Source organism: Nicotiana tabacum, chromosome 2 (assembly GCF_000715075.1).
Source record: "Nicotiana tabacum cultivar K326 chromosome 2, ASM71507v2, whole genome shotgun sequence".
Lineage (NCBI taxonomy): Eukaryota > Viridiplantae > Streptophyta > Magnoliopsida > Solanales > Solanaceae > Nicotiana > Nicotiana tabacum.
Window position 1 is genome coordinate 86884751 of NC_134081.1, and position 16860 is coordinate 86901610.

General features: G+C 37.3%; 1 long non-coding RNA gene across 1 annotated transcript; it reads left to right on the plus strand.

Moving 5' to 3' along the window:
* Positions 1 to 1922: 1922 nt before the first annotated feature.
* Positions 1923 to 9551, plus strand: LOC142172023 (uncharacterized). Its single transcript, XR_012701552.1, has 2 exons — positions 1923 to 2367; positions 8697 to 9551. It is a non-coding gene; the product is annotated as an uncharacterized LOC142172023 (long non-coding RNA).
* The last annotated feature ends 7309 nt before the right edge of the window (positions 9552 to 16860 follow it).

Genomic DNA, 16860 nt, shown 5'->3' on the forward strand with positions numbered 1-16860 from the left:
TCATTGTTAGCTTTTTATAAATTAAATCTCAGACACTGCAACCAAACGACTCGTTATATTTGAAGTTGGACATTTCTGACGCGTACAATTGAGCAAAAATTGACTTGACAAAATATACGTTTGACCTTTTAATATATGCACTTTAGCTTTTAAAATAAAAACCGCTGGCATCCTAAAACTTTGCAATGAGGTAATCAAACGGTCCTTCTTAGTTTTGATCCTGAAGCTAGTTATTTATGCCCACTTGATCGTTATATTTCTGCATATTCACTATGGAGTATTATTGTTTCAGTCATCGGTGTGAATGACATGATGGATTGCTATGTAAATGGAAATATATACCTAATTTTTGTCCCTCACATATTAAAATTTATTTTTAGTTTTCAAAGATGCATTTTTGGTGTTCATCACGTCATTATTTTCTAATTTAGCATTTTTAATCAACTTTAGTTTTTGAGAAAGTTGAGACGTACAAGGATAGTCACATCTATAGTACTTTATAATAGTAAAATTCTTGACCTTTGTGTTAATAGGTTAAAAGAAAACAAATGAAATCATGGCACCTAGCTCAATCTTTAGCTTTTGATCGAGAGGTTGGTTGTAGACTTCACAGTTAGGAGACCCAAGGTAGCCCTGTTAGCGTCCGCAGGCTCTGAATTCAGGGTAGTGGTTGACACACATGAGGAAGCGGGTAAAATATTTGTGGAAGTGGTATAGGGCAATGCGAGTCCTGTGGATGTGGAGAATATGGCAATGCATTATGGATAGAGTAGTGGGAATGGTGAGGTATGACTTTGGGGATTTATTGGAGAGAAGTAGCATCGAGGAGGATTATCTGGTGTACGGAGATATTCATGGGGTCGATGTTGAGGCTGAAAGCGTTGAGCAGGAACGCCCACTAGGAAGGTTAGGAAAGCTGTGATAAGTGGGAAAATTCAGAGAATATGGTGGATCATTTGACACTATGACCGGAGTTTGGGTAAGGGTAGCATCTAGGAAGCTAGGTGGTGGCGGGGGTGGGGCCTTCCCAGTCATCCAAGCCTGATAAATGTCCGCCATGTGTTGTCTCAACATCCTTACCTCTTCAACCAACCCAATGTCCTATTCAACCAACTGCTTTCGTGTACCAATATCCACTAACTCAACTCTGTTGTCGTTTGTCATTGCCTTTCGACTTTATGTTGTAGGAAAGAGTTACCAGTTTAAGAACCACACACCAACCACCCTTCTCAATAATGAAGATAACAAAGAGGAACAAAATGAAGTCATCACGTTAGCGTTAGGGCATTTAAAATAAGATAATCTCACATTATAGTCACAGTTATCGGTTCTAAAATGACTCCGAGGTTACGAAGGTCATATGGCATCATCCCAATTTTACTCTCATTGCCTTTTTCTTCTTCGTTTCCTCTCTTGCGCTCCTTAATTTGCTCATTTCTTCCCTCTCTTTTCTTTCTGATTATCGCACTTTTCTTGCATCCCTCAGTTTCCTCTCATTTTTCACATCCCACAACTTCATCTATTTTTTTCTTTTTTTTTCTTTTTTTTTCCAAATAATTTCTAAAATGATTCGATCGAACCCGATGTAGGTTGCCTACGTATCATGTTCCACATGAATCACACCAAGCGTAATTTATTTTACTTTATTATAACATTTGAAAATACAAGAATAGTTTCACTTTTAATGTTTAGTTTTATTTTAGTAGTTTATTTTAATTAATTAATAGTGATTTTTATATTTTTATAAAAACATTATATTATTTAGTCTTCTTAGTCCAAATTTAAACACAAAAGACATAGACCCAACCCAATTTTTCTAAATCCAAACCCCACGACCCATCAGCTTAACCCCTGACCCGCACCATTTAACCCAGCCGATCACCTTTTAATCTTGGCCCTCTATTTGACTTTAATCCTATGGCCAATATTAATTCCCCTAAACCAAAATAAAAGCGACATCTCCCATGAACCTTAAAGAAAAAAAAAAGGATCAGCCACCCTATCTTCCAAGACCCAGCCACCGCACCACCCCATCTCCGTCTCCGCCGCCTACGCTTCCTCCTCCTCCGACGCTTCTGTTGTTACTAATTCCGCCGCCGCTGCAGTTTCAATCTCGAACGGAGTCTTTGTTCTGATATTTCCACATATTGGAACCTTACTGTCCTTTTTTTATGGTTAATCCGTCTGCTCGTCACTTCTCCTCTAAGCAGCAAAATCAGCGGCAAAACTGCTAAAACAAACAATCCAGCAACGCCGGGAAAGCACTTCCAAATCTGGTCTGTCGAGGACTTCCGTTCGTGGTTTCCGGATGAGGTCCCAAATTTGATTCGTGTTCCAATTTTATGGCTCTACACCAGCTACTTTGAGGTCATTTCTTTACTTTTCCTATTCCATTTTTTATCATTATACATGTTTGTCTTTTGTGTTTCTTTGCCTCACTTATCTTTAATGTGATGAATGTATTAATTTTTGTTCTTTTCGTTATTAGCTTAACACGTTGAAGTGGTGAGAATAGTGGATTGATTTAGAAAAAAGTTATTTGGTTAAATTGCTTTGCAAAACTATTTTAATGATATTGAATCCATACGAATTAGGTACAAAGAAAATAGTTGGATTGTGGAGCTGAAAGATTGAGCCCATTAGTAATTAACTATTTCTCACATGCTTTAAAAATTGGGCTTGGTCAAATACCTAAAATAAAAAGTCAAAAGATTTCCAGCATGGTTTAGTTAGTTCTGTTTTATTTGCTTTATTTATTTTATTGTCTCTAGTAGCATGTTTAAGCCGGTTACATTCGGGTAGGCAAACTTTAGAGTTGTTTTTCTTTTATTTTATTTTTATTCGAGGTGAGAGGTTGTTCCTTTTAGTTTATATTCATGGGAATGCCCCGTGGATTTTGTATGTATTTTTATCCGGGGTATGCCCCGTAGTGAATGTAATTGAAGGCCGTGATGGACATCGCAGAGTAAGCATAGTATAGGTTAATTTATTACTTTAATTTTCTTTTCGTGTAATTTTCTTTCATTTAGGTAGGGACGACCTCAGGCCTCTTTTGTGTTTATTTTTCTTTGTGTGTTTTTACCTCAATCTGAGTATTCTTTAAAGTCAACCGGATCAAGTATGCAATCGTACTCGTTACGGGACTTGAGGAATGTCTAACACCTTCTCCCCGGGTCAAATGAACCCCATTATCTAGAATTTCTGGTGCAGACTATGCTTTAGAGTCTAAATGTGTTTTGAAGGAAAATTGTTTTAAAAAAAAATGGTGACCTGGCACACCGAAACCAAATGTCAGGTGGCGACTCTGAAAAATCCTTTGAAACACAATTTTTTGTCACTTTCGAATTTGAAAACCATTTTGAGTTTTTAAATCTTTTTATTCTTTTAAGAGGGTTTGTTAAGGTGAAAAAGGGGTGTGATAGCTTTGGTGACTCTGTTGGGAAGTTTCAGGTTCGAGCTGGTACTTTATCTTGTTGGCTTTTTAAAATATTCTGTTGAGTTTTTTATGTTTTATTTGGTTTATTTGTTTTTATTTATTTATTTTTGTTTATGTTGTTTTATTATTTGCTAGTTGTTTACGTGTTTACAGTTTTTCCTTTATGTGTTACTGCTTTATAACTGTCATCATTTTTATTACCTGGTCAATTCTTTCTGCAATACGTCTCGTAGTACGCGTCGCGTACACGAATACTTTGTTGAGTCACCTCTATTTTAGGAGGGGGCCGTCAGACGTATGGAGTGGGTGGAAAGCTTGAGCAGTCACCATCGACCATACGCTCCCCCGAACTGCCTTTTCTAGTGAACTCCAAAACTTAGGTCAAAGGTCATGCTTATTTGCATCATATCATTGTGACTTAATAGGGCTCGGTCCTAGGTACCGTGTTCCTTCATAGGAAGCCTGTCCAAATTGTGTCAAGTGGGCCCATGGCCCAAAAGGACATTCAATCATCCCTATGTGATACATGTTGCATCTTTGAGGGTAGAAAGGTCATTTGGCGGAATGATGTTTGGGAAAGAAGGTTGAAATTGAAGCAAGTAGGGCCCTGTTATATTTTTCTTTCACAACTTTTTCAAGAAAAGACCAAAAAAAAAATCAAAAAGATATTGCACTTTCCCATCATTTTTGTAAATGAAGCAAGTAGGGCCCAGTGAAACTATTTTTGTATATTCAAATGTTATAATAAAGTAAAATAAACTACGCTTGGTCTGATTCATGTGGAACATGATACGTAGGCAACCTACATCGGGTTCGATCGAATCAATTTAGAAATTATTTGAAAAAAAAGAAAAGAAAGAAAAATGAAAAAAATAGATGAAGTCGTGGGATGTGAAAAATGAGAGGAAACTACGGGATATAAGAAAAGTGTGATAATCAGAAAGAAAAGAGAGGGAAGAAATGAGCAAATCAAGGAGCGTAAGAGAGGAAACGAAGAAGAAAAGGGCAATGAAAGTAAAATTGGGATGATGCCATATGACCTTCATAGCCTCGGAGTCATTTTAGAACCGATAACTGTGACTAGGTGCATTGCACATAATGTGATATTATCTTATGTTAAATGCCCTAACGCTAACATGATGACTTCATTTTGTTCCTCTTTGTTATATTCATTATTGAGAAAGGTGGTTGGTTTGTGGTTCTTAAATTGGTAACTCTTTCCTACAACATAAAGTCGAATTCAATGACAGCCGACAACAGAGTTGAGTTGGTGGATATTGGTACACGAAAGCAATTGGTTGAACAGGACATGGGGTTGGTTGAAGAGGTAAGGATTTTGAGACAACATATGGCGGACATGTATCAGGTTTGGATGACTGGGAAGACACCACCCCCGCCACCACCTAGCTTCCTAGATGCTACCCTTACCCAAGCTCCGGTCATAGTGTCAAATGATCCACCATATTCTCCTGATTTTCCCGCTAATCACAGCTTTCCTAACCTCCCTAGTAGCTCCATCGTTCGTCCTCCAACTACCTTTCCCAAAAATAGCCCTTCTGATGTTGTTGAGCCTCCAATGACAAGTCCTAGTGGGCGTTCCTGCTCAACGCTTTCAGCCTCAACATCAACCCCATGAATATCTCCGTACTCCAGATAATCCTCCCCGATGCTACTTCTCTCCACAAAATTCCCAAAGTCATACCTCACCTTCCCACTACTCTATCCATAATGCATTGCCATATGCTCCACATCCACAGGACTCGCATTGGCCTACACCACTTCCACAAATATTTTACTCGCCTCCTCATGCATGTTAACCACCTACCCGCAAGAGGTTCCAACCGAGGCCAGAGTACAAAATGAAAAGGCAGCAGCAAAGAGAAAAGTCTTTCACTCCTATTAGAGAATCATATGCTAGTTTGTTCCAAAGGTTGAGGCAATTGGACATGTTGAAGCCAATTCAGATAAAAATGCCGAACCCCCTTCCAAAGAATTTTGATTATTTCCAAAGGTGCGCATATTGCTCTAATGCCCCCGGCACAATATAGAAAAGTGTTGGCATCTGAAAAGAGCAGTCCAGAAGCTTATTGATGCAGGTGACATTACCGTGCAAAATCCAGATACAACGGATACTAGCCAAAGTCATTTGCTTGTTCATAATGAGACACATATGGTGGCATGATTTGTGTTGAAAAGGAATGTGAGAACTCTTCTGAATCCCTTGGAGGGCCACTTACCGCAAAGTTTTCAGCGCTATCAGTCTCGGTTCCAGAAGTTGATCTTAAAACGAGTTGGCAAAAGAGACCCAAAAGCTATTTGCTAAGGTCAACGTGATCGAAACTTGTGAAGGTTCTGGTAATGTCGATGTGCGACTTAGTGGCTAAGATGTCGAGCTAGGTAATTGGAAAGATACTCTTTTCTTGGCTAGCCAGGGAGGAGTTTTGGTGGTTGATTTTGTTGTCATTTCTGTTTGTCCGGGTTATTTTAGGGTCGTAATCCGGATATTGTCTTGTGGCTCAAACCCTTCTTCCTCATATTTTTCCTAGTTCGTTTAGTTATAGTAACTCGTCTAGTGTAATCTAGGATCGTTCCAGGGTTGTAACCCATGTCTATTTTTGTCGTTTTGTTTTTCAAACCCTTACACCGTCTGTCTAATGCAATCTCATATTTTCTGTTATTTCTAGTTATTTTTGTTTAGTTCTCTTTTCCTTTTATAGTTTTTTTCATGCCGACTCTAGTGACATGATTTGCACGCGGAATTCTCAGCCTGGTGTTGAAAAAGCCTAATCAGGAAGCAATGAAATAAGTTTTGAAGATGATAGGGACATTTGAGGGAAAGAAGTAAAGATTTGAACATTTTGAGATCATTTAAATCCCGAATTGTATGAAACTGGGCAGATAGTTTGGGAAGTTAATAGGAAGACAAAGATTTGGTATAAGAGAGTGCGTCCTAGAATTTTTGAAGCAAGCAACTTTGAGTTCAAGTGCATCTCAGGTTACAATATAAAGCCAAGGGAGTTTGTCCCAAACTGACGGAGGGTATTCATTGTGAAGAAGATATAACCCAATGAGAGTTCTGTACTTGACACGACACTAAAGAAAGATGGAAGGCATATCTGGGATATAAATACCGATGCTACAAAAGAAATGTTGTGCATGATCTTCATTTTTCATCCTCAAGTTGCATGTGTCGTACTTGGCATTTTCAGAGATTGGGAGGCCCTCTTTCAATTACCCAAATACTTTATATCCTTCGGTACCCTTTTGAGCATGTGCTGATCTCTTTGACTTTCCCTCCTTTGGAATCAAGTTAGAGTCATAAAAAAGAAAAAAGAAAAAAAGAAGAAGAAGTTTGTATCCCCGTAGGTTTGTTTCATAATCCCACGAAGTCAAGAGTGGGGCAAATTTTGTAGAAATTCCATATAAAAAAAAGGAAGAGGTTCAAATTCTCTTGTTTTATAAACCGGGGCAAAGTTTTAAAATACATTCCAAAAGTTGTAAATAAATTATCCATTTTATCTTAGTTTGAATTTGAGCCTTCATGCCTTTCTTTCTTTCTTTCTAATCCTGTCCAAAAGTCACATTAAAGTCCAAAAAAGACCTCCTATATGATCTTTGAGAGTGCCGAGTTAGACATGCCAGGAGCATATGATATTTTTACCATGGTTAATGCTTTGTCATCTGCAGAATCAGAGGAAATAAGAAGAAAAGAAGAAAATGAGAGAGTCTTATCGGTGAAAACCCTCACGGGCACCATAAGGAGACGGTGAGTTGAGAGAAAGAACAAAATGAGAGAGGCTTGATAGTAAAAACCCTTCAGGGCACTACAAGTCGACTGAGGATCGTGAATTAGATAGGACAATTGGAGCATTGAAACCTAGTTTCACAGCTTAGAGGTATGACAAGAATGGAAGATTAGACTTGCTTGACAGATCATGCCACTTATTCCAAGATGCACGCCATGATCATTAGAGTTGGTGTTACATCAGAAAACTTTCTACTTTGTAATTCTTTTGTTAGATGTCATATCTTTCCATTGTCCCGTTACTTTGTTCTTCTTGCTTTGTTTAAGTCCTCTTTTTGAGTCTGCTCTGTCAGAACAAGTGAGAAATGACTTCAAAATTTGCTACCAGCTTTCCAATTGCACAAAGCGAAGTGTGACTAGCACATCAAAGTGGAATAAGTCAGGGAAAAGTGGCATTCGTACTGAGTTGATAACAATTGAAGTGCTTTGAGATTCATGTAAAATGCAAAGGTTCGGTAAATGTCAATTCATGGGTACAATGCAATAGATAGAGGATTTGGGCTTGAACGGATCATAGGTATTTTCTGTGATAAGGGTGACAGAGAAAGTGGTTAGCCAATAACAATCAAGGTCTTCCAAGTTGAAATCAAAGTTATCATGGCAAGTGTAGGAGCAATCACCCTCAAGATCAAGGCCACAAACCAACCACTATGTTTTAAACTCACAAGTCTTTTTTGCTTGAAGCAGGGACGAAGACTATGTCCAAATCAAAGATTGGAAGTTGGAATTTTTCAGGTATCGTGCCCAAATTTTGTGAGCACAAAGGATGTTTGAGATGGTTTTTACCTAGTTGAGAGGATCATACCTCCTAGGCATTCTCCCTAGTCGGAAGAATTTATAGTTTTTCTTAAGTTCAGGGGTCCCGCCTGGAGAATAGGGTCAATTGTTAGTTTCCTTAAGTTTTAATCTTTAGTTTTTTGAGTTCAGGGGTCCCGCCTGGAAAATATGGTCAATTTTTAGTTTAGTCAAGCTCAGTTTATAGTTTTCCTCAAGCTCAACCTCAAATATAGGAGATGCACTTCCTAGTTTGGGTTTTTCAGATTCTATTTCTTTAGGAGGTGCACTTCCTAATTTTATGTTAAAGGCTTCACCCTTAGGAGACGCACTTCCTAGTGTGAGTCATTTAAGTTCATCCCTAGGAGACGCACTTCCTAGTTTGAGTAATTTAAGTTCACCCCTAGTAGACTCACTTCCTAATCTGGATCTTTCAGGTTATTCTTTTAGGAGACGTACTTTCTAGTCTGGGTCATTCAGGTTTTATTTTAGCAGGCGCATTTGCAAGTCAAATTTTCTTGGTTTTACTCACAGGAGACGCACATCCTAGTCGAGTCTTTAGTTTTACTCTCATCATTGCATCAATAGCATAGGTGTTTTACAGTTTTGCTAACAACTCACAAATCTTCCTAGTGCAAACTGGGGCAGAAAATTTTGTTTGTTGTGTTGTTTTAATTGCAGGCACCCACTTGAAAAATGAGGGGAAATATTTCAGAAATCAATTTTAGGTTCAAGTCATTGGCAGGCGCCCTCCTGGAGAACGAGGAAATTTATTTCAATTTTTAAGTCATCAGGCGCCCACCTAGAGAATGCGGAAATTTATTTTAAGTTTTAAGTCATCACGCGTCCACCTGGAGAACGAGGGAATATATTTCAAGTTTTAAGTCATTAGGCGCCCACCTGGAGAACGAAGGAATTTATTTCAAGTTTTAAGTCATCAGGCACCCACATGGAGAATGAGGGAATTTACTTCAAGTTTTAAGTCATCAGGCGCCCACCTGGAGAACGAGGGAATTCATTTCAAGTTTTAAGTCATCAGGCGCCCACCCGGAGAACGAGGGAATTCATTTCAAGTTAAGTCATCAGGAGCCCACTTGTAGAACGAGGGAATTTATTTTAAGTTTTAAGTCATCAGGCACCCACCTGGAAAATGAGGGAATTCATTTCAAGTTTTAAGTTATCAGGCTCCCACTTGGAAAATGAGGAAATTTATTTCAAGTTCAAGGCATTAGCAGGCGCCCATCTGGAGAATGAGAAAATTTATTTTAAGTTTCAAGTAATTACTAGGCGCCCACCTGGAGAATGAGGAAATTCATTTCAAGTTCAAGGCATTAGCAGGCGCCCATCTGGAGAATGGGGGAATTCATTTTAAGTTTCAAGTCATTAGCAAGCGCCCACCTGGAGAACGAGGGAAGTCATTTCAGAATTCACTTAGAGTTCGAGTTAGAGGCATTAGGAGCCCGCCTGAAGAATAGGGTCAACTTTCGATTTTAAAGTTCAAGAGGCATCAGGAGCCTGCTTGAAAAAAAGGGTCAACTTTTAATTTTCAAGTTCAAGAAGCATCAAGAGCCCATTTGGAGTACAGGGTCAATTTTCATTTTCCAAGTTCAAGTTAGAGAAGCATCAGGAGAAGCCCTCCTGAAGAACAGGGACAACTTTCAGTTTACAAGTTCAAGTCAGAGAGGCATCAGGAGCCTGCCTGAAGAACAGGGTCAGCGTTCAATTTTCAAGTTCAAGTTAGAGAAGCATCAGGAGAAGCTCTCCTGAAGAACAGGGTCAATTTTCAGTTTACAATTTCAAGTCAGAGAAGCATCAGGAGCCCGCCTAAAGAACATGGTCAACTTTCAATTTTCAAGTTCAAGGTATAGAAACATCAAGAGCCTGCCTGAAGAACAACGTCAATTTTCAGTTTACAAGTTCAAGTCAAAGAGGCATCAGGATCCCGCCTGAAGAACAGGGTCAACTTTCAGTTTTCAAGTTCAAGTTAGAGGCAGAAGGATCCCGCCTGAAGAATAGGGTTAACCTCCAGTTTTTTTCAAGTCAAATGAGAAGTAGCACAAGCCGCATGAAGGACAAGGTTTGCAAGCTCGAGTCTACCGCAAGTTCACGTTTATTTCAAGTGCAAGCAGCAGGGTGCACGCATGAAGAATAGGGTCAACTTCCAGTTTTCTTCAGACTCAAGTCAGCAGGATGCCCACTTGAAGAATGGGGTTGAATTTTCAGTTTCATGATTGAAGGATCAAGTGGGTATTCAAGGAAGATTCGAGACAAGAAGTAGATAGGATCTTGTATTTATTTTTTTTGATGTAATTTTTTCTTTTATTTTTGATGTAATGGCAGGAACCGCGGACCGGAACCTCGACGGCGCCTCAATCGGCTCTCCACCTCGGTATACTCCATCACTCTTCTCACTTTTGAACTACACGTGGCCTGATTCCTGTATAGCCAAGGATATGTAGGCAGCTTAAATACCAAGGCTAGGTCACAATCTTCTGTCCATCTTTGTTTCGTTTTGAATAAGCGTCGGGTCATAAATCAATTACGTTGCTTATTGTTAGCCTATTTTTCACTTTTAATCTAATAATAGAACATAAAATTCGAAAACACAAAAAAATAGTTTCACTTTGTATTTTTTACCTCATTACATATCTTTTTCAAAAATATTAGTATTTTTGGTAGAAATATTATTTTAATTTTGTGATGATTTTAATCTAATCCTATTTTTTATTTTTAGTATGATATTTGAAAAATGCCAAAAATAGTTTTGTTTTAACGGTTAGTTTTATTTTAATAGTTATTTCTACTTAAGTAGGGCTAGTTAATATTTTGATTAGATTTTATCTTTTTTTATTTATTTAATAGGCAAGAGTTGATGTGGGGTGGATAGATTTTTGGTTAATTAGGCCCATTTAAGCACAAATCTGGCTAAAAAGGTCCAAAGTGGACGGCACATTCCCTCTGCCCACATACCCCATCAGATATAATACCCTAGAACTAATCCTAGAGAGAGGACCGAGGCAGCTGCACATACACATAGATAGAGAAAGAGAGGGGACGAACGAGAAATAAAAGTCTGGAAAGAAAACTCCAAAACTGAAAAACGCAGCAATTCAATACCATGAATACACCATAGCTTCTGCATGTAGAAAACCTAGTTGAAACTTCACCTAAAGTACCATTGTTCTCCTGTTGAATCACTCCAAAACCCCATCAAACTCGCTAAAAATCAGTCAAAAACCATTGATCCATCAAGTATTCCGGCGAGTTTCGAGATCGTCGTAGGTAGTAGTCTGAGGTTTCCGGGCAGGTTCGAGGTCCCATCGAGGTTGTCGTCGTCCAAGGTTCCCGATTTTAGAACATTTTCAGATTCGGTCTACGGTTACGATTCATTCTTATATCAAGCTCTGTTCGACAGACTTTCGATTTGGGTTTCCGTACTTTCACATTTTGAGGTTTGCTGATTATATAAGAGGTCAATTTACTCTCTTCTCTCTTTATTTTAATATCGTGCTTGTGAATCGAAATGTGATATTGGCATTTCTCTTGTTTGTTTGTTATGGATCAAAATATGTGCTATGTTTTTATCTTTTTCATTTTTATGATTGCAATTCTTCAATCTTGATTGTTGCGGGAATTTTCTGATCTTTGATCTAAGCTAGCTTCAAATTGATATTTCGTTGGATAATCGTTATAACTTTGGTGATTCTCGTTGAAATTTCTAGTCATAAAGTATTTGCTCATGCCCATGAGTAGTGTATCTGGTAGTATGATTTCCTCTTTTTCCTTCCAAATAACTTCTTAAGCCCCCTTTAAATACAGTCGATCTATATTCTCGTTAGTTTTGGTACAAGTTTGCCTTTGTCATTTTCTATTATTCTTTTGGTTCAAAAACGTTAGTTGGCCATGATTTTGAGTAATTTCCATTACTTCTTTATAGTTTATTGATTTCTTTAAGTGATCTTCTTTAGCTGATTTCTCAATTATTAACAAAAGAGAGTGATTCAGAGTTTTCTTTAGGCCAATATCATATTTTAAACCCACTACTTTATTTAGTCTATTTTGTTATTATCGTTGTATTTCTATGCGTGATTTAGATGTTATCAATTGGATGTTTTCTGTTGCATTGTGTGATTTGTGCTTGTTTGAGATTATGAAGAATAGGCTAAGGAACTTAGGCTAAACAGAAATTAAAGTATTTAAGTTTAAGTGTTTTTGTTTCGTTATTGTTTTTATCGCTAATAGCATATTTAGGCTGATCACATTGGGTAGGCAAACCTTTAGGGCGTTTATGTTATAGTTTTTGTTGAGGCGAGAGGTTGTCCCTTTAGTTAACTAATTTATCCGGGGAATGCCCCGATGAACTTTGTAAACATTCTGGAGGCCGTGATGAGCTTGTGGAGGAAGCATAGTATAGTTTAATATAGGAATTTTAATATTTTATTTTTCTTTTCTTCTCTTTTCTTTTTTTAGGTGGAGACAACCTCGAACCTCCTTTGTGTTTTTGTTTTCCTTTTTATGTGTGTTTACCTTAATTAGAATATTCTTAAAAACCAACTTGATCATTTATGCAACCGTACTAGTTACGGGACTTGGGAAATGCCTAACACCTTCTCCCCGAGTCAAATGAACCCTTTACTTGGAATCTCTGGTGCAAACCGGTTTAAAGTCAAATATATTTTTAAGGGAAATATTGCTTTTAAATGGTGACTTGGCACACCGAGATAATATGCTAAGTGGCGACTCTGAAAAAATCCCTTTTAAACAAATATTTTTGTTACTTAAAGAAATCAATAAACTATAAAGAAGTAATGGAAATTACTCAAAATCATGGCCAACTAACGTTTTTGAACCAAAAGAATAATAGAAAATGACAAAGGCAAACTTGTACGAAAACTAACGAGAATATAGATCGGCAGTATTTAAAGGGGGCTTAAGAAGTTATTTGGAAGGGAAAAGAGAAAATCATACTACCAGATACACTACTTATGGGCATGAGCAAATACTTTATGACTAGAAATTTCAACGAGAATCACCAAAGTTATAGCGATTATCCAACGAAATATCAATTTGAAGCTAGCTTAGATCAAAGATCAGAAAATTCCCGCAACAATCAAGATTGAAGAATTGCAATCATAAAAATGAAAAAGATAAAACATAGCACATATTTCGATCCACAACAAACAAACAAGAGAAAGGCCAACATCACATTTCGATTCACAAGCACGATATTAAAATAAAGAGAGAAGAGAGTAAATTGACCTCTTATATAATCAGCAAACCTCCAAATGTGAAAGTACGGAAACCCAAATCGAAAGTCTGTCGAACAGAGCTTGATATAAGAATGAATCGTAACCGTAGACCGAATCTGAAAATGTTCTAAGATCGGGAACCTTGGACAACGACAACCTCGATGGGACCTCGAACCTGCCCGGAAACCTCAGACTACTACCTATGATGACCTCGAAACTTGCCCGAACACTTGATGGATCAGTGGTTTTCGACCGATTTTTAGCGAGTTTGATGGGGTTTTGGAGTGATTCAACAGGAGAACAATGGTACTTTAGGTGAAGTTTCAACTGGGTTTTCTACATACAGAAGCTTTGGTATAGAATTGTTGCGTTTTGGAGTTTTGTTTCTCGTTCGTCCCCTCTCTCTTTCTCTATCTATGTGTTTGTGCAGCTGCCTCGGTCCTCTCTCTAGGGTTAGTTCTAGGGTGTTGTATCTTATGGGTATGTGGGCAGAGGGAATGGGCCGTCCACTTTGGACCTTTTTAGCCAGATTTGTGCTTAAAATTGGCCTAATTAATCAAAAATCTATCCACCCCACATCAACTCTTGCCTATTAAATAAAAAATAAAGATAAAATACTACCAAAATATTAACTAGTCCTACTTAAGTAGAAATAACTATTAAAATAAAACTAACCGTTAAAACAAAACTATTTTTGACATTTTTCAAATATCATACTAAAAATAAAAAATAGGATTAGATTAAAATCATCACAAAATTAAAATAATATTTCTACCAAAAATACTAATATTCTTGAAAAAGATATGTAATGAGATAAAATAAACATGAGGAAATGAGGTAACTTTACAATTTGTCAAATAGAAATCACCTTAACATATTCACGTTGGGTGGTTTTCTCATGAGATTTTAATGACTGACTCGTGTATCTTGACTTTGTAATGGCAGTCTGTGTTAGATGGAACATACCGTAATTTTTATTATAAAAATAGTCCAACTGTAAAGATTCATAGCAAGCAAAACCTAATTAATTTAACATTACAGTATAGTTGTTTGATATAATTAATAATATAAATTTTTGTTTTCTTTTCTCTTGGTTTCAATAACTTTGGAGTATTGAAATCATTGTTAGCTTTTTATAAATCAAATCCCAGACACTGCAACCAAACGACTCGTTATATTTGAAATTGGACATTTCTGACGCGTACAATTGAGCAAAAATAGACTTGACAAAATATACGTTTGACCTTTTAATATATGCACTTTAGCTTTTAAAATAAAAACCGCTGTCATCCTAAAACTTTACAATGAGGTAATCAAACGGTCCTTCTTAGTTTTGATCCTGAAGCTAGGTATTTATGCCCACTTGATCGTTATATTTCTGCATATTCACTATGGAGTATTATTGTTTCAGTCATCGGTGTGAATGACATGATGGATTGCTATGTAAATGGAAATATATACCTAATTTTTGTCCCTCACATATTAAACTTTATTTTTAGTTTTCAAAGATGCGTTTTTGGTGTTCATCACGTCATTATTTTCTAATTTAGCATTTTTAATCAACTTTATTTTTTGAGAAAGTTGAGACGTACAAGGATAGTCACATCTATAGTACTTTATAATAGTAAAATTCTTGACCTTTGTGTTAATAGGTTAAAAGAAAACAAATGAAATCATGGCACCTAGCTCAATTGGATAGAACTTTTATAAAAAATTAAATTTCATCTAACTGAAAGATTCCTTTGCATATACTATTTCTACGTTTTACACCTCACAACTATCACTCTGTGCGCGTAACATATCATTATACACTCTCACCCCAAAAATAAATAAATTAGACACTCAAATGCATGGTGCCTGGACAAGTTTCGTTCTTCCAGATTAACAGCAGGTACAGTTGACCAATACAAAATTCACTCACAAAGGCGCAACTGCATTTGCTGGCCACACAATTTAAACTCATGATACGCATAGCATTCATTCACGCCTCACTCTACACGTTAACATAAATTCACACATAAAGCTGTAATCACCATTAACACAGAAAAAACCCTAGAGCTGCTATCTAGACCCCCATACTTCCCTGTTGCTAATCTTCACTTTCTACTCTAAAAAATCAAGCCACCACAACACAATATTATTGGTCTAAATAATAAAATATTGCAAAGGACAAATCCTTCCTTAGATATCTAAATATGAGTAGATATCTCAGCTGCATTGTTGAAAAACTCAGCAATAAATTGTGACTCACAATTTTAATATTTTATCAAGGATACTATCCAAACAGTAGAGTAGAGCATATTCAGGAGCGATGGCATTATCTTCTCTACATAAATGTGATGATCCGATAGGTCATCTCAGGTTTTTGAACTAAATTTTGTATTTCGAATCCTTAAATATCTCATTTTAGCCTTTTTCGACTTGCGTGCGCAGTCTGAGTATTGACCCGGAAGGCTTATATGTTAAAAACAAGAATTTTTACCTTAAAAGTTGATTTTAGTTGATTTCGTGAATAAATGGACACAGACCCATATTTTGACGGTCCCTGTGGGTCCGTATTGAAATATGGGACTTGGGCATAGGCCCAAAGTCGAATTCCGAGGTCCCTAGCTCGAGATATAAATTTTTGTTGAAAAATTAAAAATCTGAAAATTTAATGGTTTTAAGAATCTATTCATGTTTGGCATTATTGATATCGGGCCCGTATTTTAGTTTCGGAGCCCAATACAGGTTCAATATAATATTTATGACTTGTCTGTGAAGTTTGGTAAGAAACGGAGTTAGTTTGACGTGATTCGGACGTCCGGTTGTGAAAATAGAGGATTTAAAGCTTTCTTAAAAATTTCATTCGATTTGGTGTTCAATTCGTAGTTCTAGGTGTTATTTTGGCGATTTGATCACGCGAACAAGTTCGTATGATATTTTAGGACTTGTGTGAATGTTTGGTTTGGAGCCCCGAGAATTCGGGTGAGTTTCGGATAGGCTACGGGATGTTTTGGGACTTAGGAAAAATCTGGTTTCTGCAGTTTCAGTGCCTTCTAGTTTCCTTCTTCGCGTTCGCGAAGGCACTCTCGCGAACGCGAGTAGAAACTCGGCTGGCTGAATTTTACTTCTTCACGAACACGAAGGCTGGGTCGCGAACGCGGAGCGATGGGGGCTTTACTCTTCGCGAATGTGACCAGCTCAACGCGAACGCGTAGTGATAGGGACCTGGGGGAGGGGGTCAGTCACTCTTTCCCTGCTTTAACTGTTACATGCTTTTTCTTGTATTTCCATGCTTAACTGCTACTTGTTGTATATTGTTTCTTCTTATTGAAAGTAGTAGATATCCCGTAGTTTCATTATCTCCTATTACTTGTTTAAGCTGTTCTTATTGGTGTTTTAGTGATATTCTAGATTGGTCTCGCTGAGTAATATTACTTGTGTAAGGTATTATTGAGTACAAGCTTTTCATTTCCCTGTTCTGAAGCTTAAGTATTGAGAAGGGTCTGGTGTTAAATTGTGAAATTTCTATACTTCATGTGTAATTGATATGAATATGGTGGGATCGGGTTGCGCGCCGCAACATGTGGAATAAGGGTGATATATATTAAGGA